Source organism: Vanessa tameamea, chromosome 23 (assembly GCF_037043105.1).
Source record: "Vanessa tameamea isolate UH-Manoa-2023 chromosome 23, ilVanTame1 primary haplotype, whole genome shotgun sequence".
Classification (NCBI taxonomy): Eukaryota; Metazoa; Arthropoda; class Insecta; order Lepidoptera; family Nymphalidae; genus Vanessa; species Vanessa tameamea.
In genome coordinates this window covers 6,484,343-6,505,052 of record NC_087331.1, presented here as the reverse complement: position 1 = coordinate 6,505,052, position 20,710 = coordinate 6,484,343, and the positions used below count along the sequence as shown (strand labels likewise).

Below are 20,710 nucleotides of genomic sequence, written 5' to 3'. Positions count from 1 at the left end.
GGTGAGATGGAAGACATACGCCTATTCCATTAAAGATTAAAAAAAAAAAAAACTACCATTTTAAATGTTTGATTTGCTCCAGAAACATTGTTGATGCTATACATACTATCCATATATTACGGCTTCATAGTCTAAAACCATAACAATATACTTAATTCAAGTAAGCATTTTATAAGTTCGTCGTAATAAAATTACGTCATAGTAACGAGCATTTTACAAGCTTAAATTATGTTAAACTTAAATTTAAATATTCGAGATTTAATTGTGATGTGACAATTCGATTCTTTATAGTAAAAAAAAACAATCATTGCTGAGGATAGATTTTACACACGCTAAATTTATGAAACACAAACTTCTAAACCCCGTTTTACCCCCTTAGAGGTGGAGTTTCGTAAAATCCGTATCCGTAAATGTCTACGCCCTATAAGGAATCTACCTGACAAATTTCGAGTTTCTAGGTGTTATAGTTTCTGAGATTTCGTGGTATTTCGCTTTTATATATGTAGAAGATTTTTCATTATTATATTGTATCTAATATGTTTATAATTACATGATTTTATGACTGTTATATTAAAGTATAAAACCAAACATAGCTAACAGCCCGTAAATTTCCCACAACTGGGCAAAGGGTCTCCTTTAAGAAGGTTTGAAACTTTGCGGGTCACGCAGCGACCATGACACTCTAATGTGGGTTGATAGATATACATATATGTGGAAGATTCTATTCGGCACAAGTGCGTTTCCTACCGAATTTTTCCTTCACGGGATGAATTATAATTAAAAATTAAGCACATGAAACTAAACCAGTTATGAGCCTTTCTTTTGGTCAGATTTACGTCGTGTAACTACGCCATCTTGAATCTCCCATTATAAATAGAGATAGGTAATATAACGGAATGTATTATACTAAAAATATATATAATTTTGGTGTGAAATTCAAAGCAAATTGTGACTATTCCCTTCCTATCTTAGTTAAAATATAATTTTACGTTTATATGTCTAATATTTAAATATTTTAAATACCGGTTTGGCTCGTGATTTCGTCTAGTTAGTTAGGATCCATATAACTTTGATTTTGTGTAATAACCGTGTTCTTTTAGAGCGTTAGAGATTATAAGTTCAATGGACTATAGAGGAGTCAAATAAAACCAGGTTTATCTTTTAAATGCTTTTTTAATATAAATATTTTGTTTAATTATTTTAATAATAATAATCGAATGTATGAGATACCGGTCCCATTTCCTTTAACACCTCTTACGAGTAGCTGAAGGATGTCGCTGCTACTCGCGCCCGCCATCAACTGTAGATTCCAACCATATAAACTAGGTGCCCTACTACAATGTCTCTTATAATATCTTTAACACTGAGCTAAGAAGGCGTCCCTAAAAGGACGAACATTTTGCTACAAACGACACTTCTCGTATAAAGCGATTAGTGCGCCATACATAGTTGCCAGCCTGGATGAAATCCATTATTTGGGTCCTTCACTGCATGAACGTATCACTTCAGCATTATTTCAGCCTCCGCAACGCCCTGCAACATTCGGTCGTGATTCTGGTACTACCGATTGATGAGAGACATCAATAACGACATCGTAACGTCAACCAGCCATAGCTCAGTACCACATAGTACATACACTACTCTAGCAACCCGGTAAGACAGAGTGAGGGACACTACCATATCGCCAAAGACGTTATACAGTAACCTCAAACCTCGCAACTGCATCACCTAAGCAAATTCAAGACGACATCGCCACAAGGGACACTAATGCAGTGACTCTCGGTCAATCCACACAGTCTCAGACCACGCGTCGAATCATCAAGAATCCACCGATCGACACAGTTTTACACGAAGAGTGTTGATTTCGACCGCTATACGGACTTGCATCCGTCGATCGTCACAGTTTTACAATATAATATCGCTACAACTTGCTTCGCTTACGGTTCACAAGAATCTGCAACATGGAAGACAAAGTTGACAAGCAATATGTTTAGCTATTTTAAACAAATTAATTATTATTGAAAGAAGTTCAATCATTATTTATAGCCTTATTGCTATTTGTTAATATACTTGATTTAAATTTCATAATTAATAGTCATCGAGGTAACCCTCTACCTTCAGTATGTATCGCCCAGTACATACGTATTTTTAATTAAATATTCTCGCAAGTCGGCTACCATCAAATTGTTTCTATATCACATTAATTTCATTATTATACTTTATACGAGGTAAACCCCGACTTTCTTTATATGGCTTTTGTATAATAAATATGATGTCTCATCGAGAACACTCATTCATATGACGGCCTGCCATACCGTCATTTGCAATAATAATTTGTATTATTTATAGGTAAAGTGCACGAGGCACATTCTCATTATAATTATATTTTGCCATGCATCCACCATTGATATATGAGTAGGCACTACACCGACACACGGATCTGCGCAACTCCCATATTTCAGAATAATCAACCATAGCTAGCAGCCTCGCAGTATAACCCGCACAGCTGCACCGCCTAGTATCATTTCTAATTATGTAATTTGATATGCATTATTGCACGCGGCCGATGCGGCGAGCGCATCACTCCACGCGTCCAGTTTGAACCGAGCTGTCAAGCATCATACCCCTATATATGCTCCGCAACGAGTATGACATTCGGCGCGGGTCAACCTAAAATCTATAGAATTTTGTATGGAAAAAAGCTGGCGCCGAGATTTTTCCTCAAAAAGTGGCACGTCATTTTCTTCGGCAATACACGAACATATCCTTGAATACACGAACGATTTCACCGAAAACGTATGAAAAAGAGTAAGCTTAATATAATGTCATTCCTTTAAATATCCTTTATTATTCCATGTATATGTATACATTTACTATGCAATCTCATGAATTTATTTGTATGTATGTTTTTATGTTCCTATATATATATATATATATGTATGTATGTATGTAACCTCTCCAAAACAACTCGACCAATTTTGATTAATTTTTAATATGTGGTTAACTGGGTCTACGGACGGCTTATACTGAAAAAAAAGTATTAAAATAACAATAATTCATTCTCACGTATATATGTAAATAGTATAGTATAGTCCGTTACAAAATACGAGAAAAATGACAAATTATACGCAGTCAATTTGCCGTCATGAATAAAAGATTGCAATCACAAATTCAGGTAACACGAAAATATTATACAGTATCTATATAATCCTGGAAATTTAATATTTATTGAATGCTTTGACAATATTCCTCACGTATGCGTCAAACAGTCTTTTCGAGTTCATTTTCAAATGAATGATATTTTTGTTAAAATATCAATTGAAATTTTGACGTTCGATCGATGACATAGCCTAATTTTTAGAACAAGCTAATCTTAATCGACGATTTAAAACCTAGGCGAGAGCTAATGAATTTTCAAATGGTTAATTTCACAATATTATGAGAAAACTGTTAGGAATATATCATATTAGTAAAAAGTTGCAAAATTATCTATGTTTAAATCTCATTTACTTTATTTAATACTAAATGAACCTGTAACTTTACACGCGAACTTTTCCTATAGCATATAAACCGTTCCTCCCATTTTACCCCTCGAGGAGTGAATTAAAAAAAAATACCCATATCCTTTCCTGGGACTCAAAATATTTCCATACTGACTTTCATCTAAATCGGTTCACGCATGTTATTGTGAAGAGGTAACAGCAGAGTTATTTTTGCATTTATGTTAGTATAGATGTATAATATTTAACAACAAGCCAGAAGGTTATGTTAGAGTATATATTCCGGATGGTTCTGTACTGATAATTAGTAACCAAACAAGACCAAAAAAATCATTAGTGATTATAATACAGATACCACCAAACAATTCTAATCACCAATCCGCATTGGTGTAGCGTGATGGAATATGGTCGAATCCTTCTCCGAAACAACGAGGCCTTAACTTAGCAGTGGGACATTACAGGTGTTACTTTATTTTACTAATTGTTACCTGACTAATTTGTGTCAATTAATATATATATTATACATAGTATATGATACAAGGATATATCCCAATCCAAAAATTAATCGACTTCTACACGAAAAATCCATTAAAATCACATTAATCAACAGAGCTATTCGGTTGGAAATCGAAACTCGATTTTGTTAAAAATGTTAAAAAACTTCTAATGGTGATTCGGTATTCAACTATATTCTTACAGAAACCTTGATACTAATTGTTGAAATTGTTATATATAAATAATTGTACATAGAAAAAAATCTAATTTTTCCAAGTTAATTTATAACAAATTTCATCGAAATCGGTTCAATGACTTTAGTCGCCACAGCGTAACACAAAGACAAACAGAGCTACTTTTGCATTTATAACATTAGTATATATTACTTGGCAATAAAGTGATAGACAAACAGTCACACATATACGTAACTATTCTTGTAATACAAATGTTTTTCGGAATGTGACAAAGCGAAATTACGAAGCAAATGTATGAAATGACTTATTAAGAAAATACCGAATATATTTTAACAAAACAGACGGTAATGTATTTGAGTATATTTTTAACATTCAAACGAAATTAATTAAAATATCGTTAGTGAGTGTAAATTGCCTCCACCGAAATTTTTCAGTCGCGATAAAGTGTAGGAAAATGGGCCAAGAGGGTGAATTCGGGGAGGAGTGCCAAGAAATGGTATGCGTTACAGTGCCATTTTGTACTTAGAGGCTCTATGTATTATACTTTCTTGTAAATTATTCGTGTTCCATTTTTATTAGCAATACGTCAATTAAAATAATGTATTTGATCAGATTTTAATTGACGTAGACAATATAGTCTACATATTTTATAAGTCGTTTTGTTTATTAAAAATAGGTAGGCAGACTCGCAAATTAGTCTATAGATAAGTCGTCACCACCAACCAACGAACATATACATTGGTTCCGTAAGAAATATTAACCATTCCTTAGATCACATATAATAAAATATTGGTTACATATCTTATATATTAATAGCGTAAGCCGATTTTTGTCCCAGTGATTATGGGACGATGGCTGCACATAAAAAAATGGTTATGGTCTCATTTTGAAGAGCCGTAGATGTACAGAAAATTAAAGAGCATTCTTCATTTTAATTTACTAAATTGTTACGATTTAACTAAGAATTAATTTCAGAGGGCGGAAAAAAGGTACTCCTATCAAATGCGAATTGGGGAATTATTATTTATTTACTGTTCAATTTTCAAATTTTATTACATGTATATATGTTATGCAAGTTTAGTGAAAGTTTGTAATAATACTGCTTGCAACACTTAAACAACTTAAATATTCAATATAAATACATACGTGGTAATATTATGAAGATTGCCATATACGAAAAATAAAAAAATAAATTATTAAACCTCAATATGTTCAGCTATTATGATCTTAAAAAATTACGTCAGATTATATTTGTATTAAAATACTAAACAACTTTTTACCGATATTTTATCACGCACATCTCTAGTCTGTAGTCTGTTCAGATAAAAAAAGAATCTTAATATAAATTTTTGAAAGGTAAATATATTATCTCGCTGAGTTTTATAAAACCGTTCATTTTTCAAACTTGGGCTTATGTTGTATATTGAAGGAAGATTTCGATTTTGAATACAAAATAAAGGAGAGAAATCGTCGTCGTCTATGAAAACAGGATTGCAAAAATAAATCCCTTTAACGCATTGTAACATAAAAGCAAATTTTAAGGAGCCTTACGGGAGATTAAATATTAACACAAATTCAGATTTTTACGGCTGAAATAGAACATGAGGAGACAGAGTCACTCTTGCTTAGTAATTGGCTTTATATTTTTCGGTAGACGGGTCCAATTCCGATTTTCTGATTCGGTTTTCCTGACATATATTATTTTACAGCTGTAGGAATCGGGAGACAGATTTTCCAGACAGAGATTTCTTAAATTTACTGGGTGGATGTGATTGTTTTTTTAAATCTCATTCGAGTAACAGGATATATGTGATCTTAAACATTGTTTAAAATAGAAATTTGATAGACTTAATAAATATAAAGCAGATATTTTTGTTAATTTTCTTGAAGAATAAACAATGATTTACCTGTGTTTTATTGACATGTACTATAATTGATGATAAGACTAATTATTGAGCTTCTTTCCAAATCTTCTCAGCACATTATATATTCTGAGCTGGAGGTTCGAAAATCCAGCTTTGTTAAAGTAATTTGATCTTGTAAAATGACGATTCAAAATATTTAATGTATAAATTCATTGTTTTAGATTCAGTCTTGTTTAATATGGGATCAGCTGGATAATCGTGAGGAAACCTGCATGTGTCGTATTTCAACAAAATTATGAAAAATGTGTATCCACCAACCCGCATTGGAGCAGCGTGGTGGAATATGCTCCAAAACCTTCTCCTTAAAGGGAGAGGAGGCCTTAGCCCAGCAGTGGGAAATTAACAGGCTGTTAATGTTGTATGTTGTTGTTGTCTCTTGAAAAACAAACAAAAGTTAAACTTTATTAGTATAGTATTGTAAAGCCTATTCCAATAGGAGAAAAGGCAAACAATCCATAGATTTACATATTTCATGCGATTTCCATCTAGTATAGAATGCACAACAAACAGTGGTTGATCAATATAATATATTGAATGCTTTGAAGATATTATCTTTATTTACATTCACTTATCATATTATATACTTAATCTATGTACCTTTTACAGATAAAAATCACTAACAGAATTCTGCTATCATTATTATTGCACGTAATTGCAATAAAACAAATGACAAATATTGACATTTTTCGTTACTCCAAAAGGACTTTTAAAACGATATATTGCAATGTATCTAAAATACAAAATTAACGATTAACTTTACACGCACACGCACACATATATACCTACAGGTTGAAATTTAAATGTTTTGTTTATCTGTATCTTTCATCTCAGAATGAATATTCTATAATTTGAGTTATCATTTAAGAAAATCGACTTAAATTTTACTTCCAATCGATCGATCAACTTTGCCAACATTCGAGATACAATTTTTGCACGAATTCATAAAGAATAACGTACGAATCAACGTACTCTCAAAGTTGTTTATTGATCTGTACTCCTCATTTTGTAATAAGTTTATAAATCAAACATAATGTAAAAGTAGAAATTATGAAAACACTGTTTCTTTAAGGCTAGTGTCAACGTGTTAATACTCTTCGAAACTTCCTTGCAAAGCAAACAAGTGTGCGCGTTTCGAAGACAAAGAAAATGTTTTATTATCAAAATGATAAGGGTACTTTTAAAATGTTAGAATGGGTTTGCAAATAATCCTAATCTAATATTATAAATGCGAAAATAACTCTGTCTGTCTGTTGCTTTTCATGGCAAAGCCATTGAACCGAATTTGATGTAATTTGTTATGGAGCAAACTTGAACTTAAAGGAAGGACAAGAATTTTTACATCTAAAGCCTACCTGATAAACCTATAAAACGCGAGCGAATTTGAACCTAGAACCAAAGTTAAAAAAACTAAAATATATTAGTAGTTTCTTAAAACTTAAGTGAAAGTATTTTTTTATTTATTCTTTATTGTAAGTAAATTGGTATATGGGCCATTACATTAGCAATGTAAGAAATATAAACCGTCCCTTACATTGACAATGCTCCTCTCAAGTCACTTTGAAACTAAGATGTTATATTCCTTGTGCATGTAGTTACACTTATTTACACTGGCTCACTCACACTGGAACACACCAATTCTGCAGTAGAATATGTGATGTGTGGGTGGTACCTTTCGACGAGACACCATGTTCAATAACAACGATACTGGATGTTCCAGTTTTAAAAGGTTAGGTTAGGTTATTTTATTGTATGACACATTTTCACGACACAAATTAACACTGCGTATAAATCTCTTTTCTTTTGGACTATTGCCATATAAATCATGTTTGTCTTGACAGTGGCCATAAAGATATATGTGTCGTCAAGGGTACAAAATGTCCGAAAATACGTAAATAAAACTAAAAGCGTTATTTTTTCCGCCCACGAACACTCGCGAAACTAAACTTGTCAAAACAAGGGGCTATTTTCTTGAAATATCCCCCCTTTAAGACTCGCGTCATTTGTCCGATGTTTGTTTTTGATGTTTGTGTATCAGAACCATCTCTCGGCCTATTTAATGACCACGAGTGAAATATGTTCAACACTTAAGTGAGGCATTGAAGAATTGAACAACGGATTTTCTACAGAATCACTTCTTCAATGACAGTTCTGGTAGTTATTTATGGTATCTACGATTGTCAATTTCCTATAAGCAACGTTAGATTGTAGGATATATGTTTTTGATCTTAATGCTTATGGTAAATTATGACCACTTTATCCAATGTGGTCATTTAACCAACATTTCGATAAAAAATAAAAGCCCCACTGAGACTAGAAGTTTATCGAATATGATACTTTAATTTTATGCGACACACGCAAGTTCCTACAGGATGTCCTTCACTGTTGAAAACGTAATAAACTATAAATTTACAACTCAATGGATATTTGAACTCGCAATATGCGGTTAAAATGCACGTGTTAGAGTCACAACGCCATTTATAATCTTTTAACTCGTTTGATATGATGATGACAAATTTTTTTTTGGTTAATATATCATTTAATAAAAGGTAAGACAATGGCGAAGCAAAAAATATCAGAAATTTGATAAAATGTTTTGATAAACAAACATTTATCTCCTACGTAAATAGAGATTGCTTACGCGTTTAAATCACAACTAACACGTAAGAAATCGGTGTGTTGAAAGTTGTTCAATTATTCAAAGAGAAGACATTTTGTAGCCAAACCAAAACCTGTTTCCATTGTTTTAAGACGATTTATGGTTCATTTCAGTTGGTTTTATTAACGTAAATAGTACATTTTATATGATAAGGTATAACTTCTTTAATGCACCACCTACCACGGGAAGAAATAATATATAAATATAAATATCCCTAAGAGATAGAACTATATCATTGCAGATTTTTTGAAGTAATTTTTAAGGTGTACAATATCGTAGTACATTATTTTGATCGATTTCGTAGGGTTCAGCCAGCGTTTGCAATGTACGCGCAAAAAATGTGTTTATTTACGACATCACTCCAGAAACCTCTAAAATGATCAGTGTTTCTATTGTACTGTGCATGTATACTTCATATAAACTTCTCTTAAATCAATCTATATATATATATATATATATGTTATAAATTTTATCCATTGTATTTATGAATCGAAATATAGCCAAGCAAATCGTTAAAAGGTAGAATTGATGAGGTTTCACACACAAAGCTTAGTAAAAATTAATATCATGACTAAAGATTTTCGACGATTACATATCCGACGAAATATTTTTTTCAAGTTTGACGTATCAAAAACGTCGTATTACAATGGAAACAATATCACAAGACGTTGCGTGCTAAAGATACGGAATTACACAAGTAAGATTATTGCTTAACAAGGGTCGAGATAACGTTTGTAAGCAGGGATTATTGTTTGAAATGTTGGAAGTAACTTCGCACGTTTGACTTAAATTATATTATAATCATTGAAATATTCACTGACTTGATATGTGATACTAAGTCTTATTAATTTAGGCGCGTATTTCTGAATTTATTTCATACACTGATAAGTAGATTCAATGAGCTCACATTGAATGAATTGATTTAGACGAATGTTAATTTCGAAAATACAATTTTGATAAATTTAATATTTACAATGAGAATATTATTATCTAAAATTAATGTTGGGAGAGCTTACAGCCTAATTTGTTATAAGTGATAGAATATTTTAGATTTATAATTTTTATTTTAGATTTCAATTTCATCATTCAAGCAATCGCTGTTCTCTACTGGACATTGGTTTTTCCTTATCCTTGGCTGCATTTGCTGATCAGTGATTTATTGCTATTGTATTGTCTTTTTCTTGTTATTAAGTTTAGGAGTTGACTGTCGCGAAAGAAGAGTAAGTTATCTGACTCCATAAAAATCCTTCCCTGTTTTTGCACTTTAGATAACCCCCATATAACTTAATAATAATATATTTAATTCTATTTCTAACGACGTATGGGTCAGATTTGAGAGCTCACTATAATGAGTAAAGTAAAAACAACTCCTTCAGAAGTGGATTCTTTTTAATAGTTGTGAAATACAATGCTCGTTAAAAATTACATTAAACATTTTCGAATTCCATTTTAATTGAGGTGAAATATATGATTAGATTGCATATTACGACATCTGATTTATGTATCGCACCCATTATAAAATCAGGGCCTTAATTAATGACAAATTGATCACTAATCAATGATATTAAGCAAATGTTTATACACGTTTACCAATATCGTACTTAATTATGTTTCCATCATTATTACCATAATTATACGATGCATAAAATATATTGTTAAATTTGCGAATGCATAGCCGGAATCAAAATATATATTCATGACTTATTTAAGTTTATTTGTAAGGGAAGCAGACAGGCATTGATCACCTTACCTTATAATAGCGACCCGCCCCGGCTTCGAACGGGTACAATGCTGATACTAAACACAAAACGCATTGTCTCTACGTTTTAAACCTGTAATATTTTCAAAAATATTCATGTAAATTACATGCTGTAAAGAGCTGTATAGATATATATTAAATGCACAATGTATTTAAGGTACTTAATTGGATAAGGATTAATGCTGTATTGCTTAAAATCGCTTCGAAAATGAGCCATTATTTCTCGTAAAAAGTAAAGGATACAAAATGGCTGTTGTGGGTTATCCCTAAGAGATAGAAATATATCATTGCAGATTTTTTTGAAGTAATTTTTAAGGTGCACAATATTGTAGTACATTATTTTGATCGATTTCGTAGGGTTCAGTCAGCGTTTGCAATGTAAGCGCAAAAAATGTGTTTATTTACAACATCACTCCAGAAACTAATATTATCAGAGTTTCTACTGTACTGTGCATGTATAATACATATAAACTTCTCTTAAATCAATCTATCTATTTAAAAAAAACGCATCAAAATCCTTTGTGTAATTTAAAGATCTAAGCATACATAGGGACAGACAGCCGTTAGCGACTTTGTTTTATACTATATAATTATGGTCAACACTACTGATATACATTGGCACTTTAAGATTTATTAACTATTCCTTATATAGCAAATACGCCACTAAAATTGGGAACTACGATGTTTTATCCCTTGAGGATATAACACCGGGTCACTCTTAAAAATTGAACCGCCACAAGTATTACTGTTTTGTAGTAGAATAAGTGATAGCTTAACTAGATAATTTTTTCCAAGGTTATCACTAGTTAGCGCCACTATAGTTCTCGTACTCAATAATTAATCCAATTGACCCATTTGAACGACCGTTATTTCAATAAGATGAATTAGTTTGTTTTTTTTTTTTGGTATGGACATAGAATTCATAATTAATAGAATAAATGAAAAAATCAACCTGCTGGTTGTAGTCACTGATTGGAAAAAAAATGTCCATGAAAATAATTTATGTTAAGAAATATTCGGCATAAGTACGACTGTATTATTTTTATATAAAAGTCGTGGTGCCTTCAAGTTAATTTTAGATCGATTTTATTTTTATATCAAGCCCATCTGTTCACAGACTTCATTCTTTTATGTCAGAAATAAATTAATATTTTAATATACAGTCGAAACAGTAACTTTACTTTAATTCTCATTTTAAAAAGAGCTTTGTTTCAAAATAAAAATCAAAAACAAAATATACTTTATTCAAGTAGGCTTTTACAAGCACTTTTGAATCGTCATTTAACAAACTATTTTAAGTAAAGCTACCACCGAATCGGAAAGTAGATTCTTCCGAGAAGAACCGGCAAGAAACTTCCGACAAGAAAAGTCCGATCTTTAGAATTTAGTGCGTCTGAAGGAGTTTTAAAAATTACTGCACTTCATGATGACAATTTTAACAAAATTATATTCTTATACTTAGTGTAGTGTACGTATTCGAAAGCATATTGGCGTACCCGTAGTCCGATAGAAACCGACACAACTCGAGTTCGACGCCGTCGTGTCAGCTTTATAAGATTTCTGACACACAAGAGTCAACTTCCTATCCCTGAGATAGCGAGAATATCCTGTCTGAAAAATCCAATAATTTTTAACTGACTTGACTCAGGATTAGAACCCCATGATCTCCAAGTGCCTGGCAGCAAATAAAACAATGACGCAGTTTTATTACTAGCCAAGTTTTACATTTACATTTTACATTAGCAGCCTGTAAATTTCCCACTGCTGGGCTAAGGCCTCCTCTCCCTTTGAGGAGAAGGTTTGGAGCATATTCCACCACGCTGCTCCAATGCGGGTTGGTGGAATACACATGTGGCAGAATTTCGTTGAAATTAGACACATGCAGGTTTCCTCACGATGTTTTCATTCACCTCCGAGCACGAGATGAATTATAAACACAAATTAAGCACATGAAAATTCAGTGGTGCCTGCCTGGGTTTGAACCCGAAATCATCGGTTAAGTTGCACGCGTTCTAACCACTGGGCCATCTCGGCTCTAGCCAAGTTACTGGCCCGCTTATCTTAATTATAACAATATGTTGATAATTATGATAACGTCTGATATACTCGGGGAAAATGAATAATGAAACAAAAGAAATTGGAGCTTTCCGCTGTAGACGCTCACTTAATTAATTTTTCTGCCATCATATAGACATATAACAGATGTGGAGGGAAATAACTCCCTTCGTGATTCAGACGTCACGCGAATCAATTAGCACCAATAATTTTACCCAAACTCAATTGTAACATCATTAGAGGGACTTGAGGTGGCCCGGTGGTCAGAGCGTCGCGTCTTAATCGATGCTTACAGGTTCAAACCCAGGCTAGCATCTCTGAATTGTCATGTTAAGGACATGAAAATTCATTTTTGTTAATGATGGATTGATGGATCTTGATGATGGGGAATAAGCTCCAAACTTTCTCCTTCAAGGTACCCTAGCCCAGAAGTGAGACATATACAGCTGTATCGTTATAAGAATAAAAGCTTCAACAGAAGTTTTATCATTATTCTTGATGATAAGTTCAGTGATGTGATTATATTTAAGTATTCAGCGTAGCGCTTTATTTATTTAGTACAGAATTACGAAGACGACAGTTATTTACAAGGAGAGCAGGAAAGGTTATAACGGATAATCTTTTCATCGATTTTAAAATAGAAAAAGCAACTTGTGTTTGCACAACTAAAATTACAACTATATATACAATGTAATAACATTTGTTTGATATGAAAACATAGTAGTTATTAGTGTTAAACAGTGTTTTGTACTTGACTTAATTTGCAAAGAACACGCGGAATTTCCAATTAGTGCGTCCGAATTGAACAAAGTAGATATACTTTAGTACTATTGATAAATACAAGCAAATCGTATAATATCTATAATTTCAGGAATACGTTTGTGACCTTTGATGAGATACGCACATATATATATTAAGCTCACTGAAGCCGTTCTAAATTGCTGAAACAATTTTTGTGTACTGCGATACAATTTCAATGAGATTTGACACTTGTTATAAATATCGAAACGAAGGAATTTCCTGAAATGATGTTTTCTTTTTATCAATTAAAAGGTAAAAACAACTATCTGATCAGATTAAACAAAAACGTTATGATCTAATAAGATTATATTTAAATCGATATTATTTTTAACTTTAGAATTTTTCTACGCTTTATTGAAAAATTCAACTTATATTTATATTGTTGTTTAAATATTTACAATACCAAACTATTTTGGAGCTGACTCCATTCTTAATTCAAGTATTCATTCATTCATTCACTCATTATAATTTATTTATTTAACATACTTAGACCGTCTAGTCTGTTACTTAAATGAAGCAGAGACTTAGAGAAAACAAATTACGAACTGTCAATTTTTTCACCATCGAGGTGGGCTCGAGGACTATATTTCCGCGATTCAATAATTTCTAAAAATTTTATAAAAATCAAAAACAAAATCTATTCAGAGTTCACTCAGTCACGGCATTGCATACAATAAAAAAAAACGGTTGAATTAAAACCATGTTCCTTTTATAAAATCGGTTAAATAGACATAGGACATTAACCAGTGTGTTCAGTGAAACCGGCTCGCAATAAATCTAAGAGCAAGAAATATGAGAAGCAACGTTAAAGTTGCCAGTGTATGAAGTTTCTCGAATAAATAAAAATAAAGACCGAGTTTAGTTTACACACATATATTTACATATACTGACTGAATTTATCTTTTTAAATACTGTCAGACTATGTGTATAATACACATGAACGAACACAGTTTAAAACAAACATTACATATGAAATAGTTACACTTCGTCGTTAAATTTGATCTATGTGTTATTTATATAAAGTAAAGTGATCATGCACTATGATAATTCACATCCAATGACACCTTGAAATAAAAGCCGTTTAAACATTTTTTTAAATTTGTTATTATTATTTTGTTTTACATATATGAATATTTTATTGTGATACCTTAAATCTAGATTAGATTTAATTTCAGCCGTTAATGGTTAGAAATTCGTATTAGCGTTCCTTAAATATGTCCTAACTGACTCTTTATAATATACATAATATATCGATGCGTGAACAGACAGCCTAAGTCTCAAGTTTTTAATAGAAATCAATTCAGTCACTCCAACGTTTGAAATTTCCCTTCCAAATTTATTTTGTGAGCCAAAAAAATGAATAAAATTTTATTAATGATATCATATTTTAAATAAAGAATATTTACGTTTTTAATAACGGCTACGTTATTGATATATACAAATTACTGAATGAGTACAAATATTTTAATTTTTTTTTAAGTGAAAAATGACAAACATTTATGAATTGTTTAGTTATATTGCGAGCAATTCTGAATCACGCTATCGTTTGTACAATGCAAATTTTACTAATAAAAACCTTATTTTATATTATTCACAGAATTTAACACTGTTCTAGAATGAAAGTCAATTCAATACTTAACTCTACTTAAAGTAATCTCTAACTAGATTAAGTTAGTAGTAGTTTTCAAAATTAAATTAATGTGCAAACTTTATTTTTATATATTTAATACACTTGGTGGTAAGACTTGTAGAAAGTTTGGATACCGCTGACTTATCAGCCTTTAAATATGAGGCAACACACAGGCACGAGGATCCACCAGCACTTTGAAAATATTAGGAAATGATTAATGTTTCCTAGTGCTAAAAGTTGTGGGCGTTCACAACAGTTGATATATTTACCTATCGACATTTCAATATTAAATATAAAAACTAAAATATATGTTTTACTCCAAAGAAATTATTTCGACAATCTTTTGTTTACACTTTGAACAACTTGCACTGAAATGGGTCATACATATAACGTGAAAAGATATCACAAAATTTTAGTATTTTGTCGCCAACGCCATTATACGTACAATGTTGCAGCTCAGAAATGTGTTATTCCTTAGAGAAGTACGTTTCAAACATTTCATGTCGTACGGCTGAAGTGAGAAATACTATCGTGTATTTGATAATATCACTGGCGTGCTAAGAGAATTTTGACAGTGATTTATAACTCGTTATTTTATTTCTTTTAAACTGGTAAATAAATGATAAATTTCTACTTTTTTTTTTTTTATTTTCACACGTAGACTGGCAAAGGCTCATCTGATGGTATATAGTCGGTTTTTGATATTGGCGCTGTTACAAAATCAATGGAATGCAGGCATAAGGGACACAGGCGAGTGGTTAATATTTCTTACAGCGTCTATGTCTATGGGAGGTCGTTTTCATTTATTATTGATATGTGAACTATTTCCAGTCGTAACTGTTACCTACCTATTAAAAATAAAAAAAGTGTTTTTTTTTTTATGTTACACGGAAATTAGTTTACGTAAAACAAAGTTGGACCGTGTAATTAAATTAAAGTAATTGACAGCGTAGTATTTTCAAATGTGTTGCGTTATTGATTGGTAATCGTCACTTCTATAGATAGAAGTAAATATTAGAACTTAAGGCTACGTAAAGAAAAAAAAGGAACTAGTAACATGATTTTGTATACAGTAATGAAAAGAATAATCACTGATTACTTTATACAAAAACAAAGTATAATTTTAAATTACAAAATGATATTATTTGTTTTATTTATAGAATTTGAAGTTGAAATTGCATGTTGAAGTGATCATAATATTTATGCCATGTATTTGGGACCTTATGAAACTGTGATACAGGGCTGTGAGTATATGTACCTACTGTCAGAAGAACAATCGGATTCGTTTACTAAAATAAATAATATTTAGTTCTGCTGTCGTGAAATGTCAATTTTAATTCTGTGGCATAGTGATAACCATCGTTTTTCTGATTAAATTTTAGCAACTGAATGATGCTAATGAATACGAAAGTAGAATATATAGGAAAAGCTAGAGAGACGAATGTGACGTTATGATAAGATATATTACTACCGTTTATGTACACGTAAATAAATATAAACCATCAGTCCGTGAATTTACTAAGCACGAAAATGGGAACTACGCATAGCGGCAATATTTTCCAGCGAGCTGGTGACGTTATCAAAAACGCGATAATAATTCCTTACTCCACTTGTACAAAGTGAAATATTTAACGTTGAGAAACGACGAAAACGACGTATTTTGTACAAAAATATTACAAAGCATTTATTTATTATATTATATACTTTTTATATAAAGAAATATGTAGTGGATCGGTGTTTACCTATTGTTATTAGCTAATCATTTAGTTTTAGTAGTATATAAGTTTGAAACTGTCATCGATATAGAAATGTTAAAATTTGTCGGTAAACCTAAAGAACGAAAAATGTACAATATTTAAATGTACATGCGTTGAAATTTAAAATATATAATTATGTTTTTCAGTTTTTTTTCGATAAACCTCACCTCCCTATGAAAACTGTGATAAATATTAACGACTAAACGTATCGAAGAAAAAAAAGTTACAAATATCAGCCGAGATGGCCCAGTGACGCAAACGCGTGAATCTTAACAGAAGACGCACGCAATGAGTTTTAATACTCACGGGTAAACCCAGACCAGAAGCAGAGCACCACTGAATTTTCATGTGCTTAATTACTCGAAAGTGAACCATTGTGAGGAACCTGCATTGGAGAAGCGTGATGGCATGAGCTCCAAGCCTTTTCCTCAAAAGGGAACGAAGCTTTAAGCCCATGAGTGGCACAGTAACAGGCTGCTAGTTTTATATAAATCTGATTTTAAAACTTTGTCTGCACTTCACTCAAGGTCTGGGTGAAAGTCTCGTCACCTTTGAGGAAAAGATTTGAAGCGAAATCCACAATGCCAGTCAAGCGTGATTTGGTGGACAAACTTGTAGCAGAATATCATCCAACACACAGGTTTTCTCACAATGATTTCCTCGATCTTTGCCCAGATTTGAACCAACTATATTCGATTAAAATTAACGTGTTCTATTCATTTGAATCTCGGTTCATATTGTCCGTAAAAAACGTACGTTAAATATGAATATGAATATAATAAATTCACTTTATGTCATAGAAAAATATTTCCAAGCTGTTGACATTATCAAATAAGCGATAACAAGTTCTGTTCAACTTGTACGGAGTGAAATATTTGACGTAAAAACTGCATACGACTGTGCTCTGCTATTTACATATATGTTATCTAACAAATACATTTCAGTATTAGTCCTATATTTCTTGCTAACAATACGGAATGGAATACGAATGATTAATTCGTATTAAGATTTAAACCTTCCAAAAATTTTACATTAATTTATAATTTACGTGAGCGAATGGATATCTTTTCGAATTGGTTAACAATAGGCAGTATTTCAAAAGTTATATTCAAAATCAACTTCTATTATAATATATCTTAACCTTGGTGGTATAATAAGGTCGTTGTACAAGCTCACCTGCGTAGGAACAACCCATCAAATATTCTACAGCCAAACAGCAATACTTAGTATAATTGTGTTCCAGTTCGCAGGATGAGTGTGCCAGTGTAACTACAGGCACTAGCGATATAACATCTCAGCTCCTAAGGTTAGCGGCGCATTGGCGATGTAAGGAATGGCTAATATTTCTTACGGCACTATTATATAGGTAGTGGTGACCACATATCATCAGATAACCAATTTACGCATCTGCCTTCGAGATGCCATCACCGATAGACCTATCACCATAAAAGTTGACAAGTACATATTGTCATTGAGAAAGTTTTTACATAATCTACGTTGTTATAATGTACCGCCAGATGGCGCTCCAGCACATCCATTTTCAACCGATCGCTATAGCAATTTGTATATATTTCCGCCTGTCTTTACTGTTACACTTTCCAATCTTCTACAAGATAAGAGTTCCTTATAAGCATCAGCTGACGTTGCAGAGCTTATGTCTTAGGGGTCTCATCTTAACAAAATTTCGAAAGCATAATAAACCTTCTTGTTATTGTTATTTTACCATTTTTATCAGCCCTATATGATTCGTTATTTTAACATACTTACTCTTTTAAATTAAACAGCTTTAAGGGGCCGTACCGTGTGATAGTAGGTATCAACATATCCTGAATCGTACCTGTAAAAAACATATAAAAAATTAATCGATTTTATTTATTTTTTCTATTTTTTTAGTAATTCTACAGATATATTTTAATACCTATTGAAATTAAAAATATTAAGTATGTGCCTACGTACTTTTAACAAAACATAATATTATATATTACGTATATTGGTTTCGTAGGTTTTCAGTTACTGAGTGCCTCGTTGATCTAGTGGCTATTTATATAAGGTTGTTGATCCAGATATCTTGGGTTCAAATCCCCAGTCAAACCGATAAACAGTTATTGGGTTTTTAAATAAAAAAAACTCAATAGCAGCTCGAATTCTGAAAGTTAAAAGTGTATATTTAATTTATTTATATATATTAATATAAAACAATGCGCGTTTATTTTTTTCCTTTAATTGAAGCTCGGTCATATAATAATAAAGACATTTTTAAATTATTCAAAAATTTAAATAACATTGCTTGCTCATTTTAATATGGAACGAAGGCCTTTTTACTTTCGAGAGAAAGAAAAATTAATTAAGTATGTCTAAATTTTATTTAAATCAGACGAGTCTTAGAGTTGAAACTAAACGCCCCAGCCAGGTGGACCAATGACAGGACATGGAGAACTGGGAGCTTTTAATGATATTGATGATAATGATGAAATTGAATTCGACATCTTACTATAATGAACACACGTCGTTTCTTAGCTTTTTTTCGACATATATGTTTTATTTTAGAGATTTCCACTGTAAAGGTATTTGTTTAATTTAAAAAATAAACTATTTTATTTTACTTATATTTGCACAGACCAAAAAAAAAATGACAATTTAACGTTTACTATTGTGCGACAAAATGATAGTTCAGTATATCTGAGTAATAACAGCTTGGTTTACAGCGTTACGCAAAATCAATAAATAACTTAATTATTATATAAACATAATAATATTTAAAAACCAAGAGATAAATTGAGTAATATTTATGACAAATGTACGCCATTTGTCATAAATATTACTCAATGTTCAATCCACAGAAAAATGTCCATTCTGTCTTTGCTAATCTGTCGATCTTAAATTTAAAAAAAAATGTCATAGTGTCAACACCTCCTTCAGTTAACATTCGTTAGTAACATGGCTTTACTTTCTCCTCACGTTCAATTTTGACAGCTCTTGACGAATCCCCACTTCATATGTGTTCATGCATAAGTCGTATAGGTTATGTGATTTATTTTAATTTCCTAGAGTTGAATCGACGGTATAAGGTAGTGTCTGTCTTTTCAATTTAAAATTGTGTTTAATCAAGTATAATTATTTCAACCAACTATGGAGATATGACAAGATTGCGGGTTCAAACCCAGGTAGGCACTTGAACTTTCATATACTTATGTTTATAATTCATCTTAACAATCGCTGATAAAAAAAAACATTACGAAGAAATCTTAATGTATTGGATAAAAATCTAAAAGATTGGAATAACCAACCTTTTTGAAGTTTGTTCCAATATGCTCCAATGTGGTTACATTGGAGCATGTTGGAACAAACTTTCGGCTCAAAAATATAAGACTTTATTAGTTTATATTAACTTTTTAAATAAAACCAACTATGATTACAAGATTTTTTGTGTCGCTGTATTAGTGAATTTGAAGACTGATTGGATAACTTGAAATAAATTTCGTAGTTTAGAATTAAATGGTATTCCAAAAACTGAGAGATACAAATTTTAAAGATGGATTGGAAAATATTTATTATTTTGTTTTGTAAAAATGCTTTATAAAGAGCCGAGTTCGCCCAGTGATTAGAACGCATGCATCTTAACCGACGAGTACAGGCTTAAACCCAGACAAGTACCACTGAATTCAAATGCTTAAATTGTGTTTTTTTGATCGCCGGTGAAGTTGTCTAATTGCAATGAAGTTCTGCCACATGTGTATCCACTAACCCTCATTGGAGCAGCATGGTGAAATAATCTCCAAAATCTTTTCCTTAAATAGAGACCTTAGACCTATTTATATATATTTTTGTGTTTTATCCTAAGATTTTTGTATGTTTGTTTGTGGTGTACAATAAAGTATATTAATAAATTAACAAATAACGCCCTTCGGGATGGTCCACTTGTCGTGTAAATACGTCTA

The 20,710-nt window shown here is 31.7% G+C and overlaps 1 protein-coding gene across 2 annotated transcripts in view; it reads right to left on the bottom strand.

Moving 5' to 3' along the window:
- Positions 1 to 20,710, bottom strand: part of LOC113401868 (zwei Ig domain protein zig-8-like) — a 184,648-nt gene that overhangs the window by 122,117 nt on the left and 41,821 nt on the right. Inside the window, exon 1 of one of the 2 annotated variants that reach the window (XM_064218700.1) lies at positions 18,540 to 18,612. The exons of the other annotated variant lie outside the window; for it this stretch is intronic. The gene's annotated coding sequence lies outside the window, so the exon portion shown is untranslated. Of the gene's footprint in view, positions 1 to 18,539; positions 18,613 to 20,710 lie in introns of those variants that run through there. 2 annotated transcript variants of the gene reach the window in all.